At 40.1% G+C, this 16,472-nt stretch overlaps 1 long non-coding RNA gene across 1 annotated transcript in view; it reads right to left on the bottom strand.

The window, feature by feature from the left end:
* Positions 1-16,472, bottom strand: part of LOC121074170 — an 86,213-nt gene that overhangs the window by 9,710 nt on the left and 60,031 nt on the right. The window contains exons 2-6 of the long non-coding RNA XR_005822180.1: positions 14,657-14,810; positions 12,037-12,111; positions 11,476-11,566; positions 1,582-1,703; positions 1,215-1,346 (exon numbers count right to left, since the gene is read on the bottom strand). This is a non-coding gene — a long non-coding RNA (uncharacterized LOC121074170). The remainder of the gene's footprint in view (positions 1-1,214; positions 1,347-1,581; positions 1,704-11,475; positions 11,567-12,036; positions 12,112-14,656; positions 14,811-16,472) is intronic.

The following is a 16,472-nucleotide window of genomic DNA, read 5'->3' as shown; positions in this document are numbered from 1 at the left end:
ACAGCCCCAGGAGTACGGGGATGCTCTGCACTAGCTTCAACTCATTACACGTGTGAATCAGAACAGATTGCCTGCATTCCGACAACATAGACAAGTGAAGACATGGTAAGCATAAGTTCAGTAATAAACATCATCCAGCAACCTGTTTATGCACTCCTATTTTTAGTATTTCATAACGAAAGAGAAAGACATGGTCACTTATGTGATAAAATGCTGTTAGATGATTAAAAGTAGCACACAGTCAGCAAAGAACCAAATTAAAAGCCACCAAAACAGAAGAAAAGACAGAAAGGATGGATTAAATAATAAGAGGAAAGTCTAATATTTTCCATAAACACATGCTAGTTACAACATGATCATAGGATGTGTTTTAGGTTCAGGTCAGCTCTTATTTCAACTACAATATTTTTAACATTAGGAATCTAAAGCAGAAAAAAATAATTTTTAATTGGATATTGCAGTTCATTTCAATTCAGCTGGCAGGAAAGTATATGCAAAATCTAAACATAAGACTTCAATAAAATACATGAGATAATCACAGCATATCTAACGCTGGTGGGTAGCTCTAGTGTGGAAACAAACTATCAGCATTGCATCTTTCAATGAATTAAAAAAAGTATTATCTTTCTTCTTATTTCAACATTTGTTTTGTGAGTTCTGGTAAATTCTAGGTCAGATATTGTACACTAGACAACAGAAACAACTAATTATGTTAGAAATCCACAGCGATAAGGAAACTGCACAATAAATACATTATATCCAGGCAACAGCAGAAGCGAAGTTTTTATTTCATTTGCTGTGGATTGCATAAGTTGGTAAATGTTTTCTGGCAAGTGTCCTTCAAATTCCAAAAATAATGCATCTATTTCATAGCATTATCTCATTTCTATTATATTTGTTTATATCTCTGCAGTGAAACCATATTGTTATTAAGGGTATCATTATAATAGAAAATTGCATTAGCTTTTAAAACCCTGTTCTATTTTATGTGTATATAAATAGAAACATTGTGATCATGTGAGATTCCCATTTGTCCTTGCTATTCCCATTTGTCTTGACACTGGTAAATGCAAGCAGAGCACCAAGCCTTTACCAGTATTTAAAATATTGCCCCCTTTGATTAGCTGTGCAGAAATCTTCTCTGCTTCTAGCATGCAAAATCTCACCCTGCTGGTTATATGCTCAAAATGTGCCAACACGGTGCTTCTCTTTACCTTTGATCACCAATATGGGTCCATCTATGTCTTTATTGGCATGGTAAAGCAAGGCAGAGTCCACCAGAAGACTGATTTTTGAAGGTATTTGGGTGGCTGATGACAATAAGGTGGCTGCATCCCAGACAGCTCCTGGGGAAAAACAAGACACACTGTCACTATGAGGCAGGCTCAAGCAATGTGCAGCACCCAAGTTTCTCTTCAGGTGGACTTTGGGCAATTGTACCTGAGCGTGCGATGCAGAAACCTGCTCTCCATACCAACGTGTCTCCCCAGTGACAGCAGGAGCTCACATATTTTCTTGGATAGGATGGAATTCAATTTCAGTCTCTCTAAATGTTTTACCGAGCACTGTTGTGTTTCTTACCCGCTGCTGGAGCACCCAGTAGTTCAGGGAATGCAACTGCATCAGATATCCCTGTCGGGTATACCATGTAACCAGGGCTGATGTGTAGTGCTGTGCTCTGAGAAAACCCAGAAGAGCCAGGTCTATAAAGTGAATCGGGATAATAACAATATTAATCACAATCCATTGAACTAAAGTGGAATTAAATACAAATTTTCTGTTTATATAGCATGAGCTGAATGGCAGCAAGTTTGCAGCAGCCATTTTGGTCTGGTTTAACTGCCTCACATCTGGAGAACATTATTACAGAATCATCAGTGACTTGGCCAGTACCCAATATGGAAGCAGATTTACGCTCTTTTCTCTAAATATCAGCACAGCCTCGCTGAGACATGCACATTTCTCTTTTCTCTTCTTGAAATGTTCTCTTAAATAATTTCAATACTGTAGAATTTAGATGGGATAAACCACTTGTTTCTGTTTAGAAAGCAAACAAAATTGGATCAAAATAAACTGATTTTAAACATTTCATTTTAGCAAAGATAGTTTACGAGAGTCCATGGTAAAGACAGTTATTCCAGTTTTTTAAACAATATAATTAAATAGCATTTCAGAGTATAAAAGTAAGAAACAGATTACTAGAAAGTCTAAAACCATATGCCCTTGTTCCTTTATAAATACGTACACATAAATATGTGCCTATCACTAGTTACCACCAATTTTATATGAAGTATAATTTGGTCTTTATTATGGTTGCTGTGCTTGAAAAGAACCTCTCTACTTATGAAGAATCTTTTTTTTTTCTTTTTCTTTTTCTTTTTTCCTATAGTAATGAAAAAACAGTTGTCAGCATAATATCCTGACATTCAGGATGCCAGCCTGTCTCTACTGGAGTCAGATGTGAAAATAAATAGATATTAAACTGTCAGTCAATGAAATTACAAAGTCAAGAACAGCTCTAGCTGAGATCCTGTGTGTTCTGTTTGATGGACACAGGTGTTTAAGTGTTATGAAATCCAGCAGAGCCTCAGAGTGAATAATGCACCTTCCAGCAGTCCCACATTAGCCAAAAGAGCTGCAAGGAGCTTCCCTGTCATCCTAAAGCCACCGAACAATCGATGTGGTCTCACAAAGAGGCCAGAGAGGCCTTTCAGGTTTATCGGAGCTAAAAATCTGAGAAGCCTTACGGCTTGTGTCACAGCATATGTCCAGGAATCAAAGCTACGCTCCTCTAAAACTGCAAAGGTTAGTCCCACTGGCTTTGCATACAAGTCTGAGGCAGATGCCCAAAATCCACATCATTTATTTATTATTCATAAGGCACTTAAAGTCAATCATCTGTCACTAATAAACATTAACACTATTAAAAATTAATGATCATCCTACAGCATGCCGAGACAGATTCCTCTTTCTGTTTGATAAGTATTGGAGCAAAGCACGTTGCGTTCATTCACCAATTCTTAAAGTGTTTATGTGATGTATAATATTGCTATTTTGGCTCCTCCTCTGTGCCCTGATGACCCCCTTCTCCTGGGATACCAAGAAATGATCAGTCAAGTGAGAGGAGCTTGAAAAGATGGGTTTAGATACAAATATGTATCTGCAGAGATGAAAAGAAATCACGGATTCAAGGTTATCACACAGCACACATCATAAGCCTTTGCAATTACAAGGCTTTTTGTCTCCCCTTCCACTCTCCACTGAAAAATACAGTGTCTGCAACAGGGGGACACGCGCTCCTGTGGTCTCCACCGTACGGCGGGTCCCGGCTCACGTACCACACCAGAGGTGGACAATGAGACTGGAAATAGCAGCTCCAATGAGACTACCCAAGAGCCTCACAAGCTGGAACAAGAAAAGGCTTCCTGAAGTGCAACTGAAAGAGGCAACTTCACCAAAGGTCTGCATGGTGTCGCAGGGCACTTTCTTCTCTTAGTGGGTGGGAGGCAAAGACCACTGCTAGAGATGAAGAAACAGCTTGCACCTTAACCCTCAAAAAGGACATTCCCTCTAGAAGAGAAAATGATCCCAGGCCCTTCATCTTTTGTGTTCAATTTTCAAATATAAATCTTGGGGAATACATTTTCCCCTTGCCTTTATCCCACTTCTGTCTTGCACAGACTAGCTTTGTAAGACTGCACTGTCTCCCAACACACACATTGTGCTTTGTCCTGTTCTTCATTTTAGCAATTATGAAATTGTGGGAGTTCTGTAAGTATGTGACAGGTGATTACTTGATACACAGTTAATTTTGTTAAAATGGAGATAAATAAATCTAACTAAACCTGCACGAAAGAACAGTCTATGAGTGTGTGCATCAAATGAAACTAACCCCACGTTTCTTTGAGTTACATCAAGCTGCTAAAAACAAGCTAAACTTAGGGTCTCAATATTAATGACACAGTGGGAAAACTTGTCAAGATGGAAGATGTATTAATCTTCCTCTCGCAATTTACACCATAATATTTCACTGCCAAATCATTTTTCATACAGAAATGGTGACTTAAGAAAGAGAAAAAGGTTCTAAGTAGGATTGAAGGACCAGGATTCAATCTCCCTTCTTTCTTTCCTTACCCACATCTCATGTGAACTAACTAATGAAGATTTGCAAAGAAAGTTTTGCAGGCTATCAGAGCTAGAAATGTACAGACGAAATGGAAAAACATAATGCCAGAGCACCACACTCACTGTACCAAGGACTGGAGGGGATCATGTTACATATGCACTGCCCTCATATCAGCTTCTGACATTACAAATGAACCTTGGTGCCGTTAGAAAAAAAGCTGTCATTCAAATTTAGTTCTGCATTTCAGGGAGCAGCAAGTCAAGAAGTAGCTCATGCAATTCCCTCATCAAGATCTGACAAATGCATATTTATTTTATTTTTTTCAGACCAGTAAAGACTGATACAGTGCCCGGTACACCATTTTTACATGTGCATATCTCCACTATTTCTGCAGAACCACACAACCATAGGCAACTCCATGAGTCATGACCTGGGAACCCAGACCGTATCCTGCAGCCTAACACACACCAATAAGCCCCACAGAAGCTGTAATTAAACAGTTTTGAACAGAATTAAGCCAGAAAGCCTTCTAAATCTCAGGCTGAAAACCTTGCTGCTTTGAACAGTATTTTTTAGTCATACCATCTTGTCCTGCTGCCCATTCTCTACTGCCAACAGGCTTTGTCCTAATTTGTCTCTTTTTTAGCTTAGAATTCATGCACTGTGAAGCCAAGTTGTTCTTTTAAGGATGGTGGAAATTACAGTTGAGAAAAGATATATTAAAGCATCATTATTCAAACATAAAAATGCAATGAAATTGTTAACCAGCTTTCCCTAAGGTGAAGGTGTTTATTGCTAAGTTTTTGCAGCACAATTACATTCAAACAGACAAATGCTAGGCTAAAATAAAGCATTTATTTTCTGAATCTACCAAGCAGAAATGGAAAAACACCTTGCAAGTAAGCTGCCTCATAGCAAATACTTACCCTAAAAGCTTTTCTATTAAAACATTAGATTTTTAAGAATAATTTTGAGAAAATGAGGCAGCTAAAATACAGCACCTTATTTTCCTTTCTGAAGCATGAATAACTTGCACTGACTTTCTGCAGTGGGTAGGTTTGGAATTTATATTCACAAACAAAACCTGATGCTTTTTTACATTACGCAACCCCCCTTTCCACAGACGTACTGCAGTTAGCACAGCACAGACATCTGCAGCCACCAGACGTGTCACATGTACATCAGGATGTCTATTTCCCGACTGCCGCTCCCAAGAAAGCTCCCAGAACCACAGGGTCTGCACATTGCAGGATTTTGTGAGCATTTCACGTGAAGCTGAACTGCACTTTGGATGGGGCAGTGGCATGCAGGACACACAATGCTGCCAAGAGGTGCAGGGCATGGTGAGGTGTCTGGCAGGTTGGTGACACCACAGACACAGCCCTTCCCGACAGCCCCTGGTACCCTGAGGTGGCTCAGGGCAGCACCAGCCCACACCAGGGGACATTCAGATTAAATATAGCCAGGGACTTCCTTTTTTTCTTCTGGCACAGATGACTCAGAGGATAACCGAGCAGGACGTGCTACAGCCCATACTGGGCCACGAGAAACAGCAACACTGCAGCTCCTATATTTCTAAACATAACCAAGGGCTGCTCTCTATCTCTTTCCTACAATTGCTGGACCACAGACTATGGGCCATCTGCCCGCAGATGATTATCACAATCTGTGAACAATTATAGACAGGATATTTAATCTTAGGAAATGGCAAAGTTAATAAAAAAAAAGGTACTAAAAAAAAAAAGCCAGAAAACATTCAAAAAGCAAGCAACAAAACTGTGCTCGGTCGTTGCATGGAGCCCTTAACCCCAGCAGTGCTTTTTTCCCTGACTCACCACCATTCACAGCTGCAGAGCAGAGGTGATTGCAGCTGCTGAGGCCATGGTGGGTGCAGCTTCAGCCTCCTCCATGCCCAGAGATGCGAGTCTGCTGCCAAACGGAGAGGGGTGCTTCCACCACACCACAGCTCCAGCACACACCCTGGCTGGGAGATGACAAGGCCCTGGAAGCCCTGACACAGCTGGAGTGAGCTTTCGCCAGGTGCTTCTGCTGTGCTCTGGGTGGGAACCTCCAAGGATGCCCAGCAGTCAGTCCTGGACAAGGGGAGCAGCTGGGGATGGCACTGCTGGGCTGCCGCACAGAGCCCATGCAATGAAGGGCACAAGGCGTGGAGTGACAGAAACCACGCACATGCAAAATATCCTGCATCAGCCTCCAGCGCAGCCTGAGCAATTAGTGGTTTGTTATAACAGCGCAATGGTACTGAAAGTAAAAATCCAACTGCCTTAAAACAACAGATACTCTCAATTCATTTCTAATTTATGCATTCTTGTCATATAAAAGCCACTTGCTTAAGCTGCTTTTCTATCTATTTGCAGTCTGTTCAGACACACAATGCTCAGTAGGGGTCTGTCTCCATGATTCATTGGCTCAGATTTCCTATAGAGTTTACATGATGTCTACTAAGCCCCATACAGTTTTGTATCCATTATAACCAGGGACAAGCAAGCAGGGCTCGGGAGGCTGAGCATCCATCTAAGAATAGCTTCCTGTCTTCCAGCTTTCTTCACAACAAATGAACAATGGTTACATTTTACAGGCTAGCACTGCATGGTGAGGGGAAATTATAGGAACTTGTCTGAGTTAAATAAGGGAAGAAGCATTTAGAGTGAAGCTCCTTAAATGAGCAGGTCAATAACTAGTTTACTGAAACCAAGGCACATAGCTAATGAGAGAATAAAGAATTATTCTTGTCAAGAGAGAAAAAGATGCTGCCCTAGTTTTGTGCTAAATAATTACATTCATTATGTTTAGGACAGCCCTGCAAGTGGTCTTTTGCACTAGTAAATTCATTAGCAAAGCTAATAGGCAAACCACTATTGGGGCAAATTTAAACGATTGCAATAGGATGGATGGTAAAGATGGGGAAAGGTAGTATGAGAGCTAAGAGCCAAAGTCGGCTTTAAGTATAATTGAATTTATCTTCTCATCAACTTTAAGGCCTCCTTCTGGGCTTGAAACAAGGAGAGGAAAAGCCATTGAAACCGAAGGATATTCACTTGATTGGATTTGTTGCTAGCTTTTCCAGCTTAAAAAGCTGTCTTAGCTGACCTCTTGACACATGAGAACGATTATAAATCCAAGAAAAATTTAAATGTTAACTAAACTAGCTCAGTGTTTCCAAATGACACAGGACCTCAAATGTGTCAGGAAGCCATCCCCAAGTAGATACACTGGAAAAAGTAACAAGGCTTTGCAACTTACCCGAAAGTTGGTGAAACTCAGCAGGACAAGAGGAAGGTAGGATGCAACTTCTCTAGACAAGAGTCACAGTGACACAAGAGCTGCAGAGGAGGACCAGGGGAGGACCAGGAGAGCAGCAGTGCGTGGCCCCGTGCTAGCACTGCAGAGCGGTGGTGTTCCTCCCTGGCGAGCATTGGTGGTGGTGGCCCCTGTGCCCGCTCCCAGCAGAAGTTCCCAGAGGCCATCCGGAGGTTGTGGTCCTCCTGTCAGCTGGCTGGGGAGCCAGGTAGGCACCTGCCATCTCCTAACCCTGGTGGGTGCACACACCCCTGCTGAGGCAGCTGAGGTCGCGTGGTCTGGATGCTTATGCTACAGCTTGGAGGGGGGACGCACCTTTGAAGTACAGAGGGGAGACAGTTGTCCTCCTTTCTGCACCCATGGTTCACACTGAGGAGCAGCCTCAGGTAACGCAAACCAGATTTCGGGTGACCATAAACTGGGAGACAGAGCCTGGGAGTGCTCTCATGGGCTCCAGCTGCTCGTGCAGGTTCTGCCCACGGGGGCATGCTGAGGTGGTCTGAAGCAAGCAACCAAAATACATACACAGTAATATACATCGAGTCCTTTGGTGTGCACAGGGATTTCACTTGTGCCACACATCTTCCTGGGACAGGCACAGCTTAGGGTCAGCATGCCATGAAAGCATGGGGGGCTGTCAGACCCCTCTGATTCAGGCTGGCTATGCATTTATGCAGATGCCAGTGCAATAGCTATGTTTAGCAAAGGTTTTCTCCACAGATAAATTTCGGATAAAGAGGTTAGAGTCTGATAAAATCACCAGAGGAGCCATAGGCATAAGTACCTCTTCTTTAATCACACCTTGCCTAGACCGTAACCACAGAAGCTCCATAGCCAGAAATACAGCACATCAAGGTGAACCTGGAAAATTATGGAAATCAATTTAGCGAGGCTACGGAGCTCAGCAGTGGCATGTGTGGGACCATAAAAGCCACAATGGCACTCATGGCAGCATCAGTGCTAGCCCCCATTGCCAGGTCGGCCTACACGGCCTGCCCCGGCCTGCAGCACAGCCTCTGGTGGTAGGGGGTCATGGGCAATGGAGACAGCTTCTGTTCTGGGCCTGAAAGAGCAGGAAGGAGGTTGTTTTTTTGTTTGTTTGTTTTGTTTTGTTTTTAATTTTAAAACATTTTTTAGCATTTTCAAATAGAGATTCCAAATTGCTTTTTTCTACTAAAAATGAAAATGTGTCGTGATTGCAAAAGGATAGTTATTAAAACAAGAGAAAAAGAATCCAAAACTATTTAAGCTTTTTTCTTTGGATGTAGAATAAAATGCCTTTAAAAATAAAATAATAAAATAATAAATAAAAACATAATTTCAACTGTCTCATTCAGGTTCAACCAGGTCAGATTTGTCACAAAACCAAAAAGCTGTTATACATCAAATCTGTGTCCATCTGTTTTAAACGGACACTCAAGAGTATTAGCCAAAGGCATCCAGAAAGCAGCTTTTCAGTAACTGAATTTGGGAAAGACAGAAAAGAAGTAACAACAATGATACCCGTATCTGGAAAAAAAAATAAAAATAAAAACATTCTTTGCCAAGTGGAAATGGGAATAAATGTTCTTGGCTACTGCTGCAGCCTGAAAAGCCAGAAGGAGCCTGAGGCTCCCCAGTAAACCTAGTTTTAAAACTTCCTCAGCTGATCTCTTACTTCTTCTGGCTAGTTGCCTTATCCAGTCAAGTTAGAAAATCAGGATCTAACTCTCAGTGAGAAATTGGACAGATATTGTGCATCTGAAGAAAAAGAACCAGAGAATTAAGTGTCAAAAGGCTCTCCGCCTTCATCATTTCTTTTGAAAATGTCTAAATTACCCTGGCAACGGTTCCTAGCTGTTATCTGAGCAGCAGCATGACTTCTCATTTTGCCCAGAGAAGCTGTGGATACCCCTTCCCCGGAGGTGTTCAAGACCAGGTTGGACAACGCCCTGGGCAACCTGATCTAGGGGGTGGCATGGCAAGGGAGGTGGAACAAGATGATCTTTAAGGTCTCTTCCAACCCAAGCCATTCTATGATTTTCATGAACATGGGCATACTGCAGGTGCCGCAACTTGACCCTCCTTTTTGCCCCTCTGCACGTACCACAGATGGGTCTAATAAACACAAACTAACAGCTTCCCAGAGGAGAGTTTTTGGTGTTAGGAGCTGCTTGTTCACCACTGTTCCAAAACGTGTGAGCTGACCCCTTACATCCAGCCATCATGGTCCACCTAACCTACCAGCAGCTCTGTAGTGTGTGGGGTGCAACATGAAAGGTCTGTTGACAGAAGAAAACCAGTGATCAGCAACCTTCCCTTCTTCCCCTACCTTCTTTCATGCATCTACAGCCTTCAAAACCAGACTGGAAAGGTTAAAAAAAAAAGAAATCTGAGGTCTCCAGAAAGTGACAAAGCTTCCTTCCTAATGAATTTTTAACTATTAATTTCCACGGGAAAGATGAAAGCTGGAAGATAACTGTTAAGCGTGCAGGAAGGGTGTCAAGAGGTGTTTTGCCGAGGACAGGTCTAACAGTAAGTAGGTAGAATCTGACATCTTGTTGTCCCAGAGGTCAAGAGCAGACCTGGCCTTTCTCACTAGATTTTTTGCCAGCTATTAAGCAATGCAAACACATTATGCACTCTTTTAGAGAGTCTAAAAGTTCAATTATATGGCTGTTCAAGGGTTGTTATGGTCAGAAAAGTGACTCTATAAAAATGTCCCCTTGTTCCTGCACTTACGTGCTTCCTAAAGTGTCTGCTCTCTTGTCAATATACATCCATATTGCTCATTAATGTTAATATGAGTGAGCTATGCCAATCAGAATATATCGGCCCCTTAAGTCATACCTATTTTTCCTGCTAGCAAAGCAAACTTTTTATCTCAACAAGCATGAGAAAGCCAGCACAGGTGTGCAACAGTAATATGCATTATATTTTGCCTCATGCTATGTCACCACTGGTGAAGCTTTATTCTCATTCCAGAACTTGTACATTTGCTTAAGGTTAGTGATGAAGTGCAGTGCAGGTCATAAACAATCAAGCTTCATTTTCCACAACTAGACAGAGCAGTAGGCACTTAGAAAAAAAAATATACTAGCTTGTAAATGGAACAATTTAATATGGAAGTAGCTGATGGCAAATAAACATTGAATGCCAAGGCAAATTCTCTGTCACTAACCGTACTCTGTTCCTTTCAAAGCTAGTGAACTAGAATTTATTCAATCTTATCAAATAAATCAGTTTAGAATGTGAAATATATCCTTAAGAAGGAAGAACACTGTGCTCTTTCCTGATAAAAACCTTTTTCTACAGACAGTAAACTAGCTAGGTCTAAATATGTGCAACTCTTGCTAAGATTTTCCAGCTACACAGCTGGAAACACACTATGCTGCCTTTCTTCAATATTCATTCAGTCATTTTTGTGGTAAAACCTCTTTAAAAGAGCAGAGCCTAAATGACATGAATGGCGAAACATCTCCTTGTGTAGTTCCTTCAGCTACCTTCCAAATACATAGGTTGTTCCTCCAAACTTATGATGCTTTCATATATGCTCTGGCCAAACATTTCTTTTTTAACCTACGTGATCATACTTGTTAGTTACTGCAGCACATGGTGCTTGAGCCCAGTCTCTTCTAGCAGCTAAGATTTTATTTTCTGGCTTTATGCTGCTAGAAAGATTCATTGTGTAGACTCCCATTGACAGATGAATGCAGTCTCCGTGATGCATCAGCGGAAGATTTCAGTTTTTATCAATAAGTTTAGCCATAGAAATCTATGTGTACCTCTGAGAAGCACTGTCTCCAAACAAAATCAAGTTGAAACCAAAGAAACTTGTGAAAAGACACCTATACTTCAAAAATGTGATCTCTATACAGGGAACAGCAGTGGAGCAAGGGCTCTGGGCATCTGTGTTATCTCCATCCTTGGTGGTTTACAGGATGGGACTAAAAGAGGCTCTGAGCAACCTGGTCTGGCTTCAGGCTGGCCCTGCTTTGAGCAGGAGGTCAGACCTGAGCCCTACTGCAGTCCCTTCCCACCGAACTTACCATGTAATTGTGCAGCCTGAGGTCTCATTCATCTTACTCTGCCATGCAGGTAAAAAGACCAAACTACAGCTCAGCTTTGCAGCATTTGGGTCTAAGGGAAGAAAAAAAACACACCAAATTACATTTGACATAACATTTCTAAACTGGTGATGGAAAAGCTAGCTAACATAACTGTATCTGAATTTAATTATTTTGTTTAATGTAACAAATTATACTACAATTTCATATGATCTATATTCTTGGCCTTTAAAACTAAAGATAATTTATAGATTCTAAATTTTCAGTTTATCCCTAAACAATACTAATGGTTGTCCACAGTAGACACAGCTTTGTCAGATGGGACAATATTGGAAATTTGTGGAAGAACATCTCCATCTAACTGCCTACCTGTAAATGAGAAATTAGCGTTTCTCCCAAGGGACAAAGGCTGAGGTTAATTAGGTGATCACTGGACAATGCATGTAAAGGTTTTTATTGTGAAACATGACTTTACAAGGAAATGTATGTGCATGCCCACCTTGCCACAGTCTGATGAAAAGTGAAGGAGAGTACAGTACTTACCGCCAAATGGATGACGACTTCATATAACTTGTTCTGAAAGAAAGCAGCCTGTTGTTTACTGCATTTATCGACAATCTGTGAAAGTAGACCAGAAATCAGTCTAATTACCAGAGTGCCAGTTGTGCTTGTTAGCACCAGCTTTGTGACCAAATGTTATTCCACAGTTGTCACATCACAAGAAGGTTTCATTACTAACATAATAGTGAACAAGATCACATGCCTGGCTATTGATTGATCTGCCACACAAAGGAAGGACATTGTTGTCTCTATTATAACCAGTTACATCTTTGTCTGCTTATATAATATGTGCTGGAATGTATCATGAGCAGTTGCTGCACCATTTCCTAATTTCTTCCTGTTAGCCCATTAACAGCCCATTATGACTTGCAGGCTTTGCCACCAGAGAAGAAATGACCTTGCCATAATTTCACTCTTGTACAATCTTCAAAAAGCTGTTTTCATCACCCTTCCTGTATTGAAAGCCTACAAGGATTGAGACTTATTCAACATTTGCTTTATAAATATATCATTTCTGTCAAATAGAAAAGACATTTTAATTCTTTTCAGATGCAATTAGGTTACACTGCAGGAATAATAAAAATATTCATCATTGCTGGCCCTGAAAGAACTACATCTTAGACCAGAGAAATATTCTACTAACAAGCACCTCAAGCAAAATGAACTAACAATGACCCTTGGACCATCAAGATATTGCTTTCTATTCACTGACCAGTCATAAACACAAACAATAGCTTTCAGGCCTGTTGTTAATATTAAAAATGAACAGTCTTGTTTATTTTTCTATGAACTCAATAAATATTATAATATAAAAGTGGATTTGTTTATCATTGTGAGCCTACGGAAAAACAAGCATGCCTCATCATCTTATCTGATGATGAATGATTTATCAGGCAGAACGTGAATCTGCTTCTAACTGAGTCTATTTTCTTGTTTATGCTTGTTGAACAGATACAATTTAATGAAGAATATAAAGTACTTAAAAATCTGTCTACCATTAATAGTTTAATTAAACTGACATGTACTTCAGAAACAGAGAGACAGAAAACATTAATTTTGGCTATAAAGGGCATGACATTATTAAAGTGCAATTAAAAACAACATTCACTTACAATTAATAGCTAAAACAATTTAATTATTTAACATTTGATTGTCAGTTCGGGCTAACTTACCCACCCTAAGGTAGATATGTTCATTGGTCCTCTCTGAAGTACATTACACAGCTACCATTACACTGCAAGGACCCAAGCACAAGCTAACAAATCTCTTCTGAGCAATATTTCCATGTAAATCCCCTGACAAACATCTCTCTGTGCTATTATCCCCCGGTCTCTCCAGTGCCCTTGTGGTGCCTGCCTCCCACAGGAGCCCTCCCTGACCTCTCCACTGGGGCAGATAACAGTCCCTGCTGACGCTAGTTCAAAGACTACGGGCTGACTGGTGAGCTGGCTCTTGGCTTTTAGATCACTTTTCCTCAGTAAAATCATTAATTTGGGTCCCTCAAATGTATACAGGCAGCTGTTTTCTTCCTAAACTGAATGTCTCTTACAGCTTTGTCTTTTCATCAAACTCGATCGAAATTGGCCAATTGGCTCAACAGTTATTTGAGAGAAGGTGCTGGAAGAGAGGAACAAAGAAAATCAGCTCACCCACACAGGTTTCATTTCTTTTGGCAACAGGACAAAAAAACTCTACTGCAAAATTCAAAGTTAAAATCTATGGTGCAAAGTGAGAGTTTGCCAAATAAATGTTGTAGGTCCACTTCCCGGAAGCGTAGTCCTTCCTCAGCAAAGTAGCGTTAGAAATTTCATTGAAATCCAACCTATGTTTTTTTAATAGCACAGCAACAAACACATCTAGAAATTTCATCAGAATTTCAGGATCAGAAGAAAATCCAGGCCCAAGACTCGAAATTCAGGACTAGTCTGAATAAAGGGATTCCGTTCCTTAAGAGAGGCTTTGATATTTGTTTCAGAGCTATATTGAGAATAAAATTCAGGTTTTTCAACTTTTAAACCAAAAGTGAGAAAGCGCTGTCCCTCAGTAACCAGCACAACTACTGCAAAGCCATCCATTTGCAACTGAAATAACCGTGTCTGGATTTCATCACTTGCCAATATGCTAGGCACCACTAGATAGCTGGCTGTTCTGGGACATGTGCTTGACAAAGTTTGGCTTTAATGATTTCTTCCTGAGAAACTATTTCATTGAAAAATTCTCAAGGAACTTTAATTTTAACCACAGTTTTTAAAAAACAGATATTACACTTTTCTCTTCATAGGCAGAATGTCATGGCAAATTCCCCTGCTCTCAGCAGGACTTCACAGCTCTCAGACAATCACTCATACATGCAAATGGCAGGATCAACATCTTATTAAAAAAGTACGCTTATTCATGAACGCAGTCTGGAGCAGATGTAGTTTAAGGACTATTTAACTAGCTCCTGTAAATTTGGTTTGCTTGTTTCCTTATTAGCTGAGGTGCACGAGTGGTTGCAACTGGTCCTACAAATCGTATGATACAGACCTCTACTACAAACCCAGAAGGAAAGGGAAGAAAAAAAAAAGGAAAAAAAAGATAAAATCAGAAAAAATAAACAAACCTGCCAGTCTTGCAGCGATAGCTTGCGCACCCAGCACTCAGGCCTGGGGTTGGCCCCGACCAGCTCCAGGCCTTTCTGTCGCACTGCCGGTCGGATGAAGGAACAGCAGAGGACTTCACGTGGAGCTCTGGTGACAGATTAATATATTGGAAAACTGCAAAAAGGAGAAAACAGTTTTATTCTTGTTTTTAGAGACAGTGTTTTAATGACAAAGATTTGTTACAGTGCACCTGTAAATAATGTATATAAAATGAGAATAGAAGTAATAAGTACAAAGCAATGTATTCCTGCACTTAAATTTCTCCATAGAGAACAGTAAATTTATCTTGATTTCAACTTCTCTTAAATTTATCTGTGGAAAAATGTGAATGAAGAGGGAAATGGCAAAGGGTCAGAGTTAGTAGTGTTCATCAGTTGTTTTGTTTTAGTGTCTTCCTTTACCTTTTTTCCCCTCTAAATAATAGTCCTATTTTCAACGCAGTCGCTATGCCTGCCACCTTCACATAAAAACACCTGCACTGACACAACGTAGGCTTTGAATCCAGTTATCCCCCAACAGAGTAAATTTATTCATAAATGGTCAGAGCTAAAGCATTTCAGCCCACTAAAATAAATAATAAGAACTGATGTTCATTTGAAGGTCTTGTAAGGAGTTCCTCAACTGAGCTTGTTGAGCATTCGCTGGAAAGATCCCAGATACTGTCACCATAAGTCTAAGACCTGATTTTACATTGTGCTAATCAGAGAAGGGTGATTCCTCAGGGTTTGGGCTCTGCAAAGTCTAACCACATTAAAACCTTACTCATTTTCTTTTTAAAACATATAACTCATATACAATTGCAGTCTAACATAGACCACCAGAGTATGTAGAACTGAGTATAAAGTCTGGAAGCAGATTTGAAAGAAAAACCAAGGAAGAGAGATCCTATACACTACTGGATGTAAGCTAGAACTAAAATCACTTGTGCCTGAACTAAGCTTCTTCACTCACATGTGATTTTGCATCAAATTGCTAGCTCCATTGGTAATCAGATGTTTTCATGTATGGAACAAAACACTGGCAATTACTGAGTTTACTTTCTTCATGGTTTATTCACTGTTATGTGACTAATGTAGCCTAGAAATTCAAACATTTCATGAAATACTATATAAAGAAAAGGTTGAAATTTGCAGTCAATTAAATGGCAGAACATCGTATCCCACAATATTTTAAGTTTATATACCAAACTCCACCCATTCAAAATATTCTTCAGATTTTTCTTTCAAAAGATACTTTTACTTACAAGTCTACAAGTAATATATTTAAAATCGCCATTTAAGAAGATATATTTGTATTTCTAGTTCATTTTTAATAGTGCAAAATTATGTTAAAGTACTATGGATTTCTAGTTAACGGTTTGCCCCAAATAAGACTTCAGCAAAGTATGTTTGAAGCACGCACTGATATGGAGCCTTTTAGACAAAACTTCCTTAAAATATATGATTCTCTAGGTTGCTTTGCAATTGAAATCAAGGCATTGGATGTAGATTTTGCTATTACTGTGTTTAAATTAAGCTTGAAATGCCATACAACTGAAATAAAATCAGAAGCTGAGCAGCATATTGTTTGGTTTCTGAATATTAAATGCAATCAAAAGGTAATAGTACTTATAGATTTTTCATATACAAACAGATTTATGGAACTGATGAAAACCATTTGCCCATTGAGCTTCAACAATTAGATCCTTTCTTCAGTGAATAATCAAATAAGTTTACTCAGGCAGCTTCTTTGGTTCAGTGCTACAGGTATACAGGATTTATACTTAAAGGGCTACTA

Source organism: Cygnus olor, chromosome 8 (genome assembly GCF_009769625.2).
Source record: "Cygnus olor isolate bCygOlo1 chromosome 8, bCygOlo1.pri.v2, whole genome shotgun sequence".
NCBI lineage: Eukaryota > Metazoa > Chordata > Aves > Anseriformes > Anatidae > Cygnus > Cygnus olor.
The sequence above is the reverse complement of the archived record's forward strand: the minus strand, read 5'-3'. Positions and strand labels throughout refer to the sequence as shown.